Here is a 17918-nt window from a genome sequence, read left to right as displayed (position 1 = left end):
AAGAATAAGGTGATTTTTTTCCCCCTCCCATCTGTTTCTCCTCTGTCACTTACTTGCCTTCCAAACACCATTTCTGTTACTTTCTGCTTCATTCCTGGCACTGGTAACCCTAAGGATTCCTAAACTAAAATCCAAGCCCTCAGAATTGCTTGACAGACTTACAGATCACAGAGATCTTGAAACCAGCCCCACTGCCCTGTGCCTGCAGAGTTCACCTCTTCACACAGAGCATGGGCCCACAAAGAGCTCAGAGTAACAGCTGATACTGTTAAACCTAACTTATCTACTGATAAATACTGTTAGGGAGGAGAGACAGCTCCCTGGTACCCTCACAGCTCCTGACAGACCAAGGCCACAGTGTTCTAGAGACTTTTACATTTCAGTTCAGATCTTAAGGGACAGGCCTGCTTAACTATACTAAACCCTTTACTCTGCTTTCTGACTTTGCAGTTATTAGGATTTGCTCAGATCATGCTTCACTGCAACCATATGGAATTATATCTCTCTTTTATTTTTTTCTAAACACAGAAGTTGTAAATAAAAATCATGAGAATTCCAAAGAAAGCCAGAGTTAGCAATCCTCTGGCTTTCTTTCAAAAGTAAGCTTACTTTAATTGTTATTTAGCTCAGAGGCATGTTGCAAACACTCAGGGCATTGCAGTGTTCCCACAATTCTTCAAAGAAAGCAAGTTTGTTATTTTCCTGTTACCTTCCACCGTGAGTCCTGTGACACAGATGGAAACAAGCAGGATGAGTGGATCAGCTGTTTGGTAGATGGCTCAGAAACCTGGTATGAGGATTTCCCATCAGCAGCAAATCCCCAAAACCTTCTGTTATCACGGGAATTGAATAAATAACCCTTGCTGGGACCCACGGGTCAACCAAACACATGCTTGGAGTTTCGGTCTACAGGGTAGATTTGTTATACATACATTTAATTATCTCACAGCCAGAAGGCAACAAAATTACCTGGTTGATGAGCTATTTAAAACACCTAGCAATGGGCTCCCAGAAACCAGCCTTGCTAACTGCCAGCAGCACAAAGACAAACCACAGGGAACAAAAGACTTACTGAGTAGCCACGAAACAAAATGGTCATTAAAGATGTGAAGGAGACCTCTAATTACTTGTAAATGTTGTGGGAAGCATTACCAGTTGTATCTCTGTCACAGATTTTAATTTTACACGTCATCACTGGAAGGCTCTAGTCAATCTTGCATTTGTTTTGCAAGGCAGTTCAAAGAACAGTTTAAATATAGAAACAAATACTGTATCTTTTCTATGGAAAGAAGAGAATATTTATTTCTACCAGTTTCACGCTTCCACCAGATAATCTTTAAAAAACAAAGCTTTTAAAATACAGCTGCAATCATCAGGCTTGAGAGGTATTACAGAATACAGAGCCACGCAAAGGGATTAACTCCTAATGTCATCCAGCTGAACAGCAGCAGCTCATCTGGGCTTAACCTTCTGGATCCATTCCATTTGTAGGACCCAAGCAAAAACAATAAATCACAGCTAACAAGCAGGCAGATTTTGTTTTAAACATTGAGAAGATTGGAGGACTTCCCTTGCATGTCCATTAAGGAGCCCAGTTTTTACTGGAGAGGGCATATTTATTAATTCAGGGCTGCTGGGCTCCCATCAGTGCCACCAGGCAAGGGATTCCTGAGGGATCTTCTGGAGCAGCACATCCCCTGGAGCTCCCAGATTGGCCATGAGCACACCACATTTCTCTCCAGCTCATCTGTGAGCACAGAACAAGGAGCACAGGGCTGGCAGGTGACATGAATGGCCATTCAGCACATGGATCTGGGGACACAGATCCCTGCCTGACCTCCAGTGACACACAACGTCAGCAAGTTCCTTACAGCATTTTGGGAGAACTTGTTTGTACTTTGGCTTTTTTATTCATAAATATACTGCTGGAGCTGAAACCCCCATGGAGGCCTGCTCACAGCAGAGAGATGGGGACAGCCATGAACCCCAAAGAGGGAGGAAGAGAGTCCCACAGGAATTAATCTGTGTGGATGAGCTGCCAGGGAATGGAGAGTGGAATACAGGAGGTAACAGACAATGCCAATGGGTCAGGTATGAGTTTCCTCTGTGAATCTCTGACTAGAAAGTCTGAGGAATTCAAAAAAACCTAAACTATTCTCTTTACTCTGCCTGCCAACAAGCTGATAAAGTGAATTAAAAATAAAATTAGGACAGAATGGCTTGGGAGAGCTTTGTGTTTGGTAGAGAAACAGGATGATACCAGTGGAACATCTAATAAAGCTCTTTTCTATTCTCCTGTGACTGCTGCCCTGCCCAGTGCCTGTACCTGTAACGCCTCAGTCCTCCATGTCCAACTGGGGTTAAGTAAAAGCTTCACAGACCCAGGACTGCAGTGGAGCTGGACCTGCCAATACTCATTTCTGTGCATTGTGGGGCAGCTCTGGGTATGCCATCCCCTGGAGGAGCTGCACTGCCACCCAACAGGGTGGCACAGGGGAAGACACTGCAAAATGCTTTGCTGTCCATCCTGCAGGAAGGGGTAGCACAGGACTGACAGAAAAAAAAGGGATCTCTCCCAGCCCCTTCCCCAAATCCCCCATCTCCACATCTGAGAGCAGCCCTCCCACACCCAAGCGCCTCCAGCCCTCCCTGCCCATCCAAGCTGAGCAGTAAAGGCAAGCCCAGCCCCTGGTTCCCTGTGCTGCTGTTCAAACCCCTGGCACCAGCCCTGGCTGCCCAAGCACCTGTGCAAGAGCTGGGAGGCCTGGCAGGGAGCAGGGCCTGAGCCCCCTGGTACCCCCTGGCCCTAAGGAGCTTTTGGGAAATGGGCATAAAGCTGTCACTGGGGACAGAGAATTGATGCTCAAGGCTGAGGGCAGACCTAGTGCACCATATCATGGCCCTCAGGAGCGCAGACCCAGCTGGCTGCCAGGCTCTGAAGGAACAAAACTACAAGGCTTCCCTCTTAATTCCCTTTGCCCTTTCAGCAGGCTGGGCCCAGAAAAAGGAGTGCCCAGTGCATGGGACACGAGTGCAGGGAAGGCTTCGGGCAGACACGATGCGCCAGAGGCAGCAAAGCAGCCACTGAACCTGTGTGGGGATGGAACTGCACAGTCTGGCTGCCCTGGCAGCTTTCTGCTCACCTCTGGCTGAGAGTAGGGCTCAGTGCTTTAAAATAGGCAGAGATACTTTCAACTCCAGTTTCTAAGCTCTCCCAGCACGTTCCGCTTTTGCACATTGAAGAAGGGCCAGGCAGGGCAGCCTCACTCCACACCCACCTTCAAGTCTGTCTGTGGGCAGGCTGCTTTTTTGCATGAATACCTAACTTCACTTGATTATTTTTCTTGTCCCATCCTGAATTATACTTTCTGCATCCTGCCTGAACTTTGTTTGGAAACTAAGGCTCACTGAGGAGGCACCATGGCATAGCTGCAGGTACAGACCCAGCCTGGGCCATCCAGGACAAACCCAGGCCAAGTGGTAACACTTGAAGCTAATTAATCATTTACATCACATCTGACTTGCTGCAGAAGGCAACTGAAAGGAAGGAAAAATGTGTGTGATGCACAGCATGGCACAGTAAATAAAGCATTCCCTGTTTTAGCAGCCTGCTCCCACCTCCCTCCAGTGGCTCAGGCTGCATCAAGGAGTCCAGGCTCTCCACCCAGCACATTCATCCTTTTCTACCCTTCCTCTGCAGCAATCCTCACTACAGGCTTCACAGGAGCTTCTTTCAAGCATTTATCCTTAATTATGAACCACACTGGATAATTATGTAATTTTTTACTGATTAAGCCAATTTGGTTGTTTGGGATGATTCAAATAGACCACATGACATTAGATCTCATGAGGGATGAATGCACAAAGACTTTTAACACAAATATATCCATCCCTGTGGTATTTGAACTGCAAATATTCAAGTGTGACTGATATTTTTTGTTCAAAACATTTTTTATAGAAAGAACAATGACAAGCTTATAGAAGAAATCTTGGGCTAGTCTGAATAAATCAAAAAGGAAGGAGAAATTAATTTAAGAACCTGGTCCCTATTCAGAGGTGTTATTACATTCACAGCTGATATGGGGCAGTATTTTCCTCCCTTCCAAACAATATTAATAGATCCACGAAGGAATACTATCCCACTCTGAGAAAATTTCAAAGGCAGCAACCAAAATCTGTCTCCAGTTAAGAGCCAAGACTCTGGCCCTTCACTCCCAATTACAAAGTACATACCCAAAATAAGAAGCATACAGAGTAAGGCAATTTAGGAATAAGATTCCCTAAACATAAAAGGCAGACAGACTTGCTGAGCACTTATCAAGTAATTCAAATTCACCTCCAGGACTACTGCCTGCTGAGTTTGTGCACAGTTGCAGCAAAATTACTTTCAGCTGAGCTAATCTGGCAAGTTGATATCAAATTTAACTGCTGCTTTGCTCTGACCATAGCAGTGCATCTGCTCGTGGAACCCCTGCTCACTGCTGGCTTTCCCTGTTGATCCCGCTGGAAATGGTGAGTGTCTAAGAGCAGAGGCTGGCTCCAGGCCTTTTGGGAAAACAGCCTGCCAAGGTCAGTGCCCCTGTCTGCATCCCTTCTGCCTGTTATTTGTGTCCTGACAGGGAACACTGACACGCAGAGGCGAGCAGCAGACTCTGAGCAGTTCTCACTGCCCACCCTGGGTGTGTGCCAAGCTTTGGTGACAGAGCAAACAAGCAGCATTCACACACCTGCCGGGCTCACAAGGCATATGCAGGAATGCTGATGAACAGAAAGACTGTCAGGAATTAGCTCTAAAGACAGATTCACAATAGGTGTCTCAACTATTTCCAGACACTTGTATGTGGACACGTTTTCCATGTCTGAGCCAAAAGCGAGCCCAGCACAGTTGTAGCTGTGAGGGTTGATATAAAATTTGATTTTCTTTCTTGCTTCATTTAAGGAATGATTAAATTCCTCTATTTTTCCCTCAGCTGTCAGACTGGGACCCAACAGTCTGCCAAATAACATGCAGCCAGCAATAATTAATATATTATTATTGTGAATCCACAGAAGCACAATCCATTTCCTCTTCACCTATAAGGAGTCAGACCAAAAGTGAACTACAGCTGCTGAGATGTGTGTACAATAAGTACATTATAGAGCCTCATCTTTCCGGGTTCCATGTCAACAGCTCTCCAAAGTGGCATGCAGCACTCCTGGACACAAACACAAAGGATGTGCTCTGGCAAACCTGGTTCTGCTCCACAAGCTTTCCTGGCAGCACTGACACAAAGCAGAGCAAAATGCTCCTTGTGGACTGCAGAAACCCAAACATCCAGGCACAGACACAAATGAGCCAGAGAGCAGCATTTCTGCACCAGGGCTCTGGCCAGAAGTGCCAACCCAAGTCTGAGCCTAAACAGAGCACCTGGGCATGGCAGGGGCTGTGGATGAGCTCCTGCTGAGGCTCAGCAGGGCCATCAGTGGGACTGGTAAAGATGAATTTCCTTACAAAACTCAGCAATTAGGTATCCAGCAGAAAGACAAGTGAACTCCCCAGAAACTTTGTGTGTGAGTCTCAGAACAGCATGGATAGACAAATAACAGCAAAACACACCAAGCTAACTCACCGAGTTGTCCTTATGCCCTGGTGTATTGTGATTATTCTCCAGCCTAAAAATTAGGTGACTATCACTGAAAGTTATTGATTGGCAGCTCTGCAGACGTATATCCTATGTCCACCCCCAGAGCAGACACTGCACAGAAAGACATGACAAATCCAATAGCACCAGATGCAGCAGGACCATGCCTGTCCTTCCCCTGGGCTGCCAGGAGCAAACTGCTCTGGAGAGTGGCTTCACCTCCTTACAGAGTGCAAGCAGTGTGCCTGCTTAGGCTTTACTCAATGCAATGAGACTGCATAGACACACTGCCCAAAAACTCCTTTCAAAATGATTTAAACTGTTTATACAAGGTGATCCTTTCAGAGTCCTCAGGGTAATTCCATCCAGTTTGCAATAACCCATTTGTGCCCTTTTCCTATGTGGCAGCAGGTTCTGCACAGCCTCGGACTCTGCTGGTGGGGCATTTGGTGCTATTCTTATCAAAAGTACCAAAACCTGACTGGAGTGAGAGGTGTATTGGGAGGAGAAGAGAAATACAGAGATCTCTCACCCAGGGAAGTGAAGAAGAAAGTGAATTGGAGGGAAGAATGAACTATTGAGAACCCAAGGCCTGAATTTAAGGCTTGCAGTGCAAAGTGCACTCAGGCATGTCCAAAATAGAGATCTGATTTGTGGCTAAGTTGCTTACCTGATGTCAGAAAAAGGATCGAAGAGCTGAGGACCTGTTTGGAAACACAGCACAGAAATTCATGACTTCAGTGGAGGTCAGGAAATTGAGGAACTATTTTTTTTTATGGCACTACCTGACTTCTGAGAAGCAGCAGTGTAGTGTAACAGGGAATCAATAAAGAGAATAAATGATGAAAATCTAATGGACTCTCCACATCAAGCTGTGCTGTACAAACCTGCCCACCAGTCCATCTCAGATAACACTGATAAATGTCCTGAGACAGACCATAGGCAGCAGCAGATTAAGTGATTATCATTCATTTCAGAATGCATCCATCTACCTCTAAATGAAAGTCTTAAGGAAGCCCTCTTGCCTCCTACGTGATCTTTTCTCTTCTGAAGAGCAGATCAGTGACTCAGCTTTTCCCAGCTGTGCCTCCCCACAGAAGAGCTCAGCTCAGTGTCTGGGTCCCAGCTGGATCTGCACCCCATCCTGCTCCAGGAGAGAGAGGACAAGAGGGTCACGGTCTGCAAACTGACTTGACTGCAGTGCAGGAGGAGCTGCAGTCACATAAAGTCTCAAGACCAATTCACGAGGGACACAGGCAACTCTGAGCTCTCATTGACACCCACTCTGTGACACAAGTGGCATCACTGCCTGTGCAAGTTCTCATCCCTGTCTAAAGAGTGGAATATTTTCCCCTCAGTGTAGTAAAGAGGATGCTTCCCAAAGGCTCTGTGGTTGGACACACAAGCATGAGGAATTCCTCCCCAAACTCCTTAGTACAGAATTAGATGTTACATGCTCTGCATTTCCTTAGGGCTGACTGGATGGGGCTGAGATCCCTGTTTAAACTGGAAGTATGATTATTTCATTCTACTAAATTTATTCTTGTACCACCATCGCTAGCACAGCTCCTTTACAGTATTATAACTAAGCCTGTTCATCAGTCTGCAAAATCACATATGACAAATTAAATTTCTGTTAATAAAGGTTCCCCCTTTCCTCACACCCGTGACAGAGGAGACAAGAGTCATGCTGGCTGGTGTTTTGTCCTTTGGATAGCAGCAACTCTGCAAGGAAGGAATATTTCTTTCTAAAACACAGACACAGCAGGTGAGGCAAGAGGGCAGGCTAAAACCTTTTGAATGACAGGCTGGCAGGCAAAGTACCAAATTTGTCACCAAGTAGTACTGCCAGTGTTCAAAGAGCCAAAGAGCTCTTCTGTTTTAGCTTAAAAAGCTGCTTTAATTCAAAGAGTTTCTAACGATTTTCCACACAGCAAATGTCTCACAGGGTCTTCTCATGAGGAGTATCTCCATACCTGGTGCAGCTAAGTCTCCATACCTGGTGCAGCTAAGTCCCACATCTGACACTGTCCCCACCACCTATATTCACATCACCACGCTGCATGTTCCATTCTCACACAAAGAAGATGCTTGGAAAGCTGTGCTGGGAGCTGAGGGAAGGATCCTGCTGGAAGTGTTCACACTGGGGATGGCTCTGTCCATAGGAGAGGGGAAAGGGCTGTGCAGCATGAACATGCATGGCACAGAGTAAAGAAAGTCATTCAAGCTGACCCAGTGAGCAGATCTGATCCTGGTCTTTATCTGATGTTGCAGCTCTCTAAATGTACATTAAATATAAAGGCAGGCTCCCCAGAAGATATTGACAGTCCTTTTTGTGGGTTCACCCTAGAGAGGGCCCAAAGCCATCAAAGTCTGAGCCTTGTGCCAGAATCCCTTGAGCTGCTTCAGGCCAGTACCAAACCCTCATCATTGCCCGAGTGCCGTCAAAGCCCACAGTTAACCCCACTGATGCACAGTGCTAAAGCAGCTCTGGCTGTCACCTCCTGCCAAGAGCAGCACAGAGCCCTGCTGGCTCAGGGCTCTCAAGGTCAAAGGCAGAGACCCAATCCAGGCTGAAGAAACTGTATACATTACAATGCAATTAAGAAGTTGATATACCACTTCTCACATGCTGCCCATTACTAACAGACAGAAATAGAGGTGTTGTCACCACACAGGGCATCATCAATTGGCTTTTTAAAATATGCTCGATGGCAGAAATTTCAAGGGCAGCACAAACTGACAAACTGCAGTCTAACCTCTCTACATATGGTTCAGAAATTGGTATTTTAGTATAGGTAAAATATAAGCAGCTTCAGCCATGCTATGACTATTATAAGTTAACTGTGAAGCTATTGTTATTATTTCCAGATGGTTATTCAGTAGTTTTAATTTTTGGCACCTAGAACATTTTGTGGTTTTGCCAGGGTCTGTAAATATTTCTTAAATCTTCCTGACATGGGGTTTAGTAAGAAGGTAAAAGTATTGTATTTCTTACTGAACAGAAAGGGCAGACCAAAGACAAACACCAGCCCAGAATTATAAATTGCCTGAATAGGGAAGACAAAATTGGGAATAGAAGGAAAATAAAATGAGATCCATAGAGGTGGGAATTCATAGAGAAAATAGGAAAATGGAAAAGTAAGAGGCAGGGCTCAAAGGCAACCAAAGTACTTGTCCCTCCTCTGTTTTGGCCTGCTAATATCATGCCATCACAGTTTTCATACCCTGTCACCCATGGAAGGAGAAGCCTAAGAAAGGCATCTAGGAGAAAGTAAATAAAACAAGATCAGCAAAAGAGGCCAAAATAGAATTAAATTGGACAGAAGACCCCTGTGACAGGACTTCAAAGTCATGCACAGTTTGAAGCCTTTGCACCTGTATATTTAAATACTGGTATACACTGATGCTCATGCAATAAACTGAGTGCACACCCCTCACAAGAGCCTGGCCCACACCAGCTGAGAGATCCTGACAGAAACTGAGCTCTGAACCCACAGCAGCTTAGCAGGAGCTGACGACTTCACAGAGCACCTCCAGGAGGAAGGAAAGCTTTATCCTCTGCTTTCAAAGAAGGCTCTTATGTCTTGCAAGCCACATTTGACATTTAGCTTGTCCTACGAGGAAAAAGCAGCTTCCAGCCTTTTTCTGGCTATTAAGCTGGGAGGAGTATGGACATGGCAGTGGAGTGCAGGCTGCTTGCTAGCAGGAACAGCCAGGGAGAGAAGTCACAGCTACTGAGCCACCCCTTATCCCCAGAAAGTTCTTTGCAGCTGGGGAGCTAAGAGGGAGCAGGTTTTTCAGGGAGGTATCAAAGGAATCTCTTTCCCTGAGCATTAATATAATCTGCACCTGTGCTCTCCCTGCATAGCAGTACTGACTTACCTCCCCCTCCAGCTTTCCAAATAATGAAGGGAGCTGCAGCCTCCCATCCTCCTGTGGGAACTGCCAACGTGGGAAAGGGTTTTCAGAGAAGTGGAAAATCTCAGGGAAATCTCTTATGTGCAAAGTTAATAGGTAGGATACTCTCAAGGCAGCTTGGAGAAATGGTCACACACGTTTCATTTTCAGAAGTGGAAAATATGTGGTCGGAGTGCCAGATTTCTCAGCCCCTTCTGTGAGTTAAGCAGCTACATAGAGATGATGAAAAGGTGTGTATTGGGGGGGTTCTGTCTCATAGATCAGGGGCCCACCTCTGGTTAGGCTGTGCTGTTTGTGGTACTAATCATTTTTTAATTGGCTTTTAAAAATGTGCAATTAGCAGCACATTCTCAGCACCTTTCTAAGGCAGAATGGGCTCCCTGGGCCAAAGGCTCAGCTCCATAACCACTCACCCCCGTGCATCACTTCCCTGGCAGGAGAAGCCTTGTTAATAATTCATGAGCAGCACTTGCAGATTGAGGCCCTCGAGCACTTTTACTGCTGTTGGAAAGAAAGGAAAATGGGGTCACTCTGCAAAGGTGTGACATTTATATTAAAAAAAAAACCCAACAGCACTTTGTAAATACTTGGTTTAATTGGTTCATAAGAGCACAATGGAGCTAACTGATCATCTGCTCCCAAGTTCAGAGAGCTCATGTGTGGGCTTCTGCAAGCCAGGAGCAAAGCCAGCTTGGCCCCAGCAACAGCTCATTTGTCTTGACCATTTAGACTTTCCTCAGCTGCCTGCTAGATTTCACATCTTCATATGGCTGCAGCCTGCATTCCCTGCCTTTGCTTCCATCCATGGCTGCATCTGATTGGCATGTTAGAGTGTGAAGGTGAATTCCATTTCCTTGTGGTCTTGTACTTGAAATATGATGGCAGAGAGACATTATCCCTTGAATGCATTTCACTGACAACTTACTTTATATTGCCAAATAGATCCTTTCAGAAAATCCACTTTTATTTCCCCACCTTTCTCCTCCAACTTTCTTTTAGCATTTTTCTCTGAGCCAAGATGGCATGGTCAGGTTTTTTTCCCCCCCATGAGATAAGTCAGGTGGATAAAGTAAGAAAACATTTTTAATCTATTAGCAGAAGTTCCCTGCTGGAAGCAGTGCAATCACTCATCTAGCATGATAAAGATGCTCATTAAAGACAATTATGAAAAAATTAATTCCTCTAAGAATTGGCTGTGGCTTCCCTGACAATACTGCTGGGAGCAGTTTTGGTCAGCAATGTTTCCTCCCAGAGCGGACACTGATCACTGCTTTCCCAGCAGTTGCCAGCTCTGCTTCTCTGGTTCTTCCTCTCATCCCCTGTGAAGAGGGGATTTATTACCATAAATCAGAACTATAAATCTAAGATACCATATGCCTGACAAGCTCACCCCAGAAGCCAGGTGAGAGGGGACATGTTCTTATTCTTTGGCCTTTGTACTGCCAGGTTGTGGAAACAACAGAACAGATCACACAGCCCTGCATGTTCCAGCCAAGAGTCTGGCTGTCAAATGCTGCCCCACCTGGCAGCCCCAGCCTTTGGAGGCAGTGACCTGGAGCTAAAATGGTGTGACTGTTCCCACTCCCTCCTCTGCCTGACCTCCTGGTCCCTATTCACCCCTCATCCCTCTGGCCCCCAGAGAGCAGCTCCTCTCCATGTCACAGGGAGTGCTATCCCTGCCATCTGGAGCAGCACTTTTGTTGTTCCAAGCCTAAATGAATTTGAAGAGAAGCAGGGAGCTGCTGCAGAGGAGAGACATTTCCTGAGCCTGCCTTATGACCCTGACTCCTCCTAGTGCAATGCCTGCTTGGAAAACTAAACACCTCCTGAAGCTCTGTTCCTTTTTCCCCTCCACAAGCTCAGGGATTGCCTGTTATTTACCCTGTGGACCACCACATCTTGTTCCAGCTGCCTTTTCCCTCCACCTGACTTCCATGTTAGCTTCCATAGAGGAGCCCCTTCTGTGACAGGAGCATCCCACCATCAGCCTGCCCCAACCCTGTGCCTCCAGAGCAATGAAATCTGGCTTTTCCCCATGTGGAATGGTCAGATACAGCCCCCAGCTCCCCTCTCACTCTGAGATGTAACAAAAATAAGATCCCAACAGCCTGGAGGAAAAACAGCACCTAAACCCCAACAGCCCTCCACATGAAAGATGCAGGGAATGTCAAAAACAGGGAATGAATGGGTTTGCTTCCTATGGCACAGGGTGGGCCATGCTTATGAATAACCTGTTTTATGGCTGGTGAAATCCAGCAACAAGACATCTCTCATCATTGCTCAAAGAAAATACAAATGAATGTCAATTGACATACTCCAGATGTACTTACAGATGCCAACATTTTCACAATGTAGGTACCTTTTTCTTAGTATCCATACTAATGTTAGACAGACATAAATTAGAATCAAGTCTGACCCAAGCCAAGAACAGTTCCATGCAGGGAAGGAACAAGGCACTAAATTAAATTCACTGATAGAGAAGGAAAGCTCAAGGATTTCTGATAATCACTCCTCTTTGACAAGCTCCTCTTCAAACCTTTGAGGAAACTTCTTCCTGAAATGGTTTGGCATTACACTGCCTGAACCCCCAAAAGGAAACTGGCTGTGGGAACTAGAAGCCAAGGGCTGCCAGTGCAGGACATCAGTTATGGGACAGGCTTCTCAAACCACTCTGTGCTGAGGCAGCCACAGAACCCCAGCATATCCTGAATTGGAAGGGACCCACAAGGATCACCAAATCCAACTCCTGAGTCCTACTCCAAGCAGCTCCCTGGAAAGCTGTACACTCATAGGGAGCACTAACAAGGTGGTAAAAATTTCATTTCACACTGAAAGCTGAAGACAAGGGTCAGCAAAAACAGCCACTGGCCAAGTGGTAAGATAAATGAGGCCACTGTTAGGAATAAATCCGAAAAGCTGGACACCACCAGAGCTAACCTAATGTCAGGAAGAGTATTTTAACACAGACCAAGTCTGACACACGACTAGCTATGTCAGCAGAGGGAGAACACTGCATTGGTCCCCTCTGAGCTTGTGGCTGCACCTTCTCTGCACACAGAGCTCTGCTTCAGTGCAGCCCCAGTCCCAGGAGGCACCATGTGAACGGTGCTTTCCAAATCTCTGTGGTCCTGACTTTGCAGCACCATCACCCCCGGTCAGAGGGCTTGGCCAGGGGGACTGGGGGGCACTTGAATACACAGAGGCACAGGAAGGACAATCTCTCCTCTCCCTGCCCTGGACAGCTCAGTGTGTGCCACTGAAGCCACCCTAATTTTCCCTTGGAGCTGCAGAGGCCGCTGCAGGTGATTTAGTGGAGTCTCTTCATGGGGATGGAGATGAAGCCACACGGTTCTGGAGTCAGGACAGAGTCAGCTTTGCTATCCAGGCTGTGCTGGGACTCTAATGGATAGCCTGCAATCTGCAGAATGTGAGAGTCAAACACCTGCCATAGGCAAGAGGGAGCAGCAGGAAAATGCAAAGGAAATGCCTCTTCCAAAGGGCTGAGCTGTGCTCAGTCACTGCTGCTAGGAACTGCCCAGAAATGTTAATGTTATGCCAGATCCAGCACAGAGGCAGAGAGATTCATTCCATTTCATTATGAAATCATACAAGCACTATAAAGTGTGAGCTTTCAAGTTCATAATTTATAAATTAATGTAAATAGCATATTCTGACCTCCTCTCCAGCCACTCATTTATCCTTCCTCCATGAAAATTAATGAGTCTATAAAGTTGCTTGTAAATTTAAAGCAGTAATTTTTTTTTAAATCAACAATGTGATTTTCACAGAGGCCCTGAAGCATTAGCTGGCTGCAGCCACTGCTGTTAATCACTGGTCTTAGGTGTGCTACTATGCCATAGGAAAACCTCCTGCTAAGATTTCTGATGCAGACCAATGTCAGGGGCCAGATAAAGCTCTCTGAGGTTTTTAGGCTGTCCTAGGAGACCATTCCCTACTTTCCACAGCCTGGCAGGCTGCTTCCTTCATGGGGTGCTTGAGGACTTAACATCCTATCCAAGACATCAGAATAAGAATTAGCAAGACAATTCTTAAAACTTTCTTAGTGGAAAATTCACCCTGGGCAAAACTTTTGGTCTATAGGAAAGGAAGCAAGCAGAACCAGACCAGCTAGCTCCCTTTTTCCACTATGAGCATTCCCCAGGGGGTTCTTTTGCTATTTTGTGACCTTTTAAGCTTCCCTTTTCACAAAAAGCTACACTGGTCGTTTTGCAATGCCCTTCACAAGTTTGGGAGAAGCTGTATTCCTGCCCCTTGGTGTGTACATTTACCAATTCCATGGAAAGATCAGAAAGGAGCAGGGGACAGCCAGGGAGGAAGAGGAGGCAGGTAAGCTGAGGAACAGATGGGGCAAGCACAGCATTCCCAGGTGTTGGAGCCATGGAGGACCACAAGGAATAGTGCAAAGAACAGGAAACAGACTGGCCTGGAGGTGCTCACGTGGGTGTGAAGGTGCTTTCCATGCAGCTGAGGACATTGCTAAATAAAAAATTGTTTCACAGAAATTAACTCTTATTGCTAAGGCCTGCCATGAAATATCCATCTCTTTTTAATTGAACAGAAAAAAACCCCCACACACTGGAGTAAACAAGGCATGGAGAGTGCATTTCCCCTCCTATAGATCCAAGTATGATCATGCTCAGTGTTCCTTCTCTGTAGTCTGATTATCATGAACAGAAAGTTACTGTGATGATTTATGACAAAAGTGGCAGATTTTATTCATCAAATTCCTACAACCAAACATTAAAATCAATACTATTCTTCTGGGGACAAGATGGAGAGACAAACACAATGACTTTACTTATGCTGCATGTAAAATATTCGTAACTGAGCAAAAAGCCTGATCTCAAATGCTTAAAAATATATGGCTAGGGCAGCAAATGTGATTGGATTCCTGATAATCTAGTAATTTTCATCCATATGTGGCCCCCAATCTGTTTAGGATTGTTAAAATTCCTGGATATTGTAGTGCCTTCCCCAGAGGACGCTGGGAAGAGCTCTGCACAGCCTGGGCCAGATGGGATGCCAGTGACTCCAGCCAGCAAAGGCAGAAAAGAGGACAGTGGTTAACTCCTCCTCTGCCAGCCCCCAGAGAGGAGATCTGCACAGGGAGATTCCTGCAGCCTGCTTCCCATGCTGCGAAAGGCACGTTTTGTTTTAAAGCTCTCAGGAGCAAACTGGTGCAGCCCATGGGACAAACAAAGCAAGGACCAATAATCTCATCCTTCTGAAAAACTGTTCAGGGCTGTAGGTGAAAACTGGGGTTGTTTCCAAACTCCCCTGGCTGTGCAATGGAGGGAGGGCTCCCAGCAGCCCAAGAGGAAAGTGAAATGCTGTAAATGAAACCAGCACCTAGGAGATGAAAGCCTCTTGGTCAGACTGAAGGTGTTTTTAAAAATCTTATGGACTTGCTTAGGATCAGAGAGCATTGCAAGATGCATGAAAGTCAGCAGGCTCCTACTTGTTTTAAGAACAACAGTCTGGCTGCCCAGCATTCCCTGCCCCTCTCTAACCTGCCCCTGAAAGGAGTGACCCAGCACTTCAGAACCTCCACCACAGGAAACACTTGGATGCTCCTTGTCCACCAGGCTGGATTAGTTCTGTTTATACAAGTTTAATCCTTTGTCATATAAAACAGCACTGTAGCTAAAAACAAAACACGAGATTATCCTATTAGAACAGTGTACTGATTACAGACAGCACCACTTCATTCTGCCTGTGACTTTTTTAACTGAGATAACCAGCAGTTTTCAGCTAAGCTGCAAACACCACCTTATTTTTCCATACATGCCCAAACTCTTATGCTGCTTTGATGACTTCTAGGGAATTCTGTAGGTATTTTCTGAGGAATTATTTTACAGGACTTAACCTAAAATCCTGGAAGCCTAGGGGCTATGGTAAAAGATAATCAAAGTACCAGCTCAGGACTTGCAATATGTTTTCTTCTTTAATTCACAGAGAAGCTGTCAGTGTAATACTGACTCCTAGCTGAGTACTTGAAGATCTTTCTGCTGCACTGAATTTACACTTGTGGAAGAACAAATTTACCCTAAAAATAAGGAATTTTCCCATAAACTTGAATATACTAACTTCAGAGGCAATCTCTCACATCCTGCAAAATCAGCTTTGCACAGGAGATACCCCCTACATCATATCTATCATTTCTTGGCAGACTCATCTGAGCAATTACAGCCATTCTTGAAAATATGGAATATGAGAACAGTGAGGAGCAACCAGCTGTCCATAGCATTTATTTTGCTGGACACTAAAAGACCCTGCTTAGTTTCAACAGCAACAAAACCAGACCATGTTCAAGTGCCAGCATCCTATCCTGGAGAGAGACTGCTGAGGGAAAACTCAGGTAATGTTAGTGGATAGCAATTATCACTGCATCATTCCCTGGAGAACTTTTCAGCACAGACATGCCATAATAGGAGCTATGGGTCCCAAGTGTAGATAACTGGCTTTTAATCCTACAAACCCACTATGTACTGCCAGGACAAGCCACCCTAAACAACCCATTCCTATTTTCTCACCTGAGTACAGGCTGCAGGAAAAGTTCAAGTCTGCTTTGGACTTAGAAGTAATTCCCTGTCTCTCCTGCTTATTAATGCCTCTGAATAAGAGCAGACTTAGTGCTTTTCTCTTTTGACAGTCCTTTGCATTGCCAGGATTTGACAAAACCTGGAAGAAATAAAAGCAGCTGCCCTGCTAAAATACCCTCAATAGGTTTTAAGTGCCAGACTTTTGCTTAGGATTGACTTTCACAGCTTCAAAGCAAAGTGTGATTCTTTCTGAAGCCCAGCTGTGTGTCTAGAATGATATTTTTTGAGCAATAATACTAACCAGAAGTACATTAACTCATCAAGGACCTATTGGCTCCAGTAACTATCAAGCAATTATTTGGCAACCTTTACACGTTGGGAGGGGATTTTTACAGAAATTTGCATTCCCCCAAACCATAGCCTTAAGGGCAACTCAGATTCTTTAGCTAAGAGAAATAGATTGCAACTTGAAGCTGTTGAAAAGGCAGATGTTTGGATGCTATAATTCCCCTCATTAGACATCCATAGCTACTTCTGCTCAGGGCTGGGAAGGAAGTTCATACAGGAAGATTAGTTCAAAAGTATTTTGCAGGCAGACAGGTAGCTGGGAGCCAAAGACTAACAGTTCTACCTCAGCTGGTGATAGAATACATATGTAAAAAATAGAAAGGGAGAATACTGCTCATCTCACAACTGAAATATTTGATTTCTTTCCCCATGCATTTTTAATTTGCTTACAGAATTTCATGAAACAGAACTCCCTAGGCTGGGCTGGGGGCACAGGGAAGCTGTCTGTGCTTGGGAACTGCCAGAATTAGCCAGGGGCTGATGCAGCTGGGTGAGGGATGGAAGACAGTGCAACCCTGCTCCCACTCTCCCCTGTAGCACAGGGAGGGCTGGAGCTCTCCTTGCCATTCCACAGAGAGTTTCCTGATGGAAGTGACCAAACCAGCTCAAAGAAGCGTTGCCAGGGCAGGCAAATTCCTCATCAGAAATACCCATGGTCCCTTTTTTGCATCTCCTTGCCAAGTACAGCAGTGTGATGCAATTCTCAGAGCTGTGCTCCGTGGGGTGAGCCTCCAAGCATCCCTGTGCAAGGCATACCATGAAACAGCAACCAAATGCTGCAGGCAGGGCCTGCTGTGGCACAGTGCTGCCAAGACTGCAGGGCACTCCCCTGGCCTGCAGAATCCCTCACCTGAGTACAGAACTTGGCACTGCAGCTCCAGGAAATGAACATCTGAAGTGTCTTTGAGGGCTTCAAGCTAAACCCCTGAGGCTGGCTTTTTGCTCCCATTTCAAAGCAGCTCCTTTGTTTCAGCATTTCTGATCTTTTAGCAGAGCCACTACATAACTGGGGATAAATCAAGTCTCTGGTGTCAGAGGTGCTCCATCTCTCACGTTTGTGAAAGGTGTGGATGGGCAGCAGAGTAGAGACAGCCCTCTGAACAGCCCTCCTGACTCAGCTCTGAGGGGAGCAGAGCCTGCTCATTACAGTTTTCTACTGAAAAGGCCATTGTACCTATTTTTTGCCAAATCAAGGACTGATTTATCCCTGTTGTAACTTCACTGAGTTCAGTCAAGCCACACCAGCCATGAATTTAGCTCATAGCTTTCTCCATAGAGAATACTTTTTTCCCCTTTGATAGTGTTTCAGTGAACCTCTCAGAAAATTTATGAGCACAGATTCTGCTCCAGCAAAGCATGCAAGCAGACACACATGGGAAGTACGTGAGAAATTGTCCAGAGGAAGTGGATTATTTCCATACTCACACCATCACCAGCCTTTTTCACCCGACATCCTTGTTCATGT

Source organism: Taeniopygia guttata, chromosome 6 (genome assembly GCF_048771995.1).
Source record: "Taeniopygia guttata chromosome 6, bTaeGut7.mat, whole genome shotgun sequence".
Taxonomy (NCBI): domain Eukaryota; kingdom Metazoa; phylum Chordata; class Aves; order Passeriformes; family Estrildidae; genus Taeniopygia; species Taeniopygia guttata.
The sequence above is the reverse complement of the archived record's forward strand: the minus strand, read 5'-3'. Positions refer to the sequence as shown.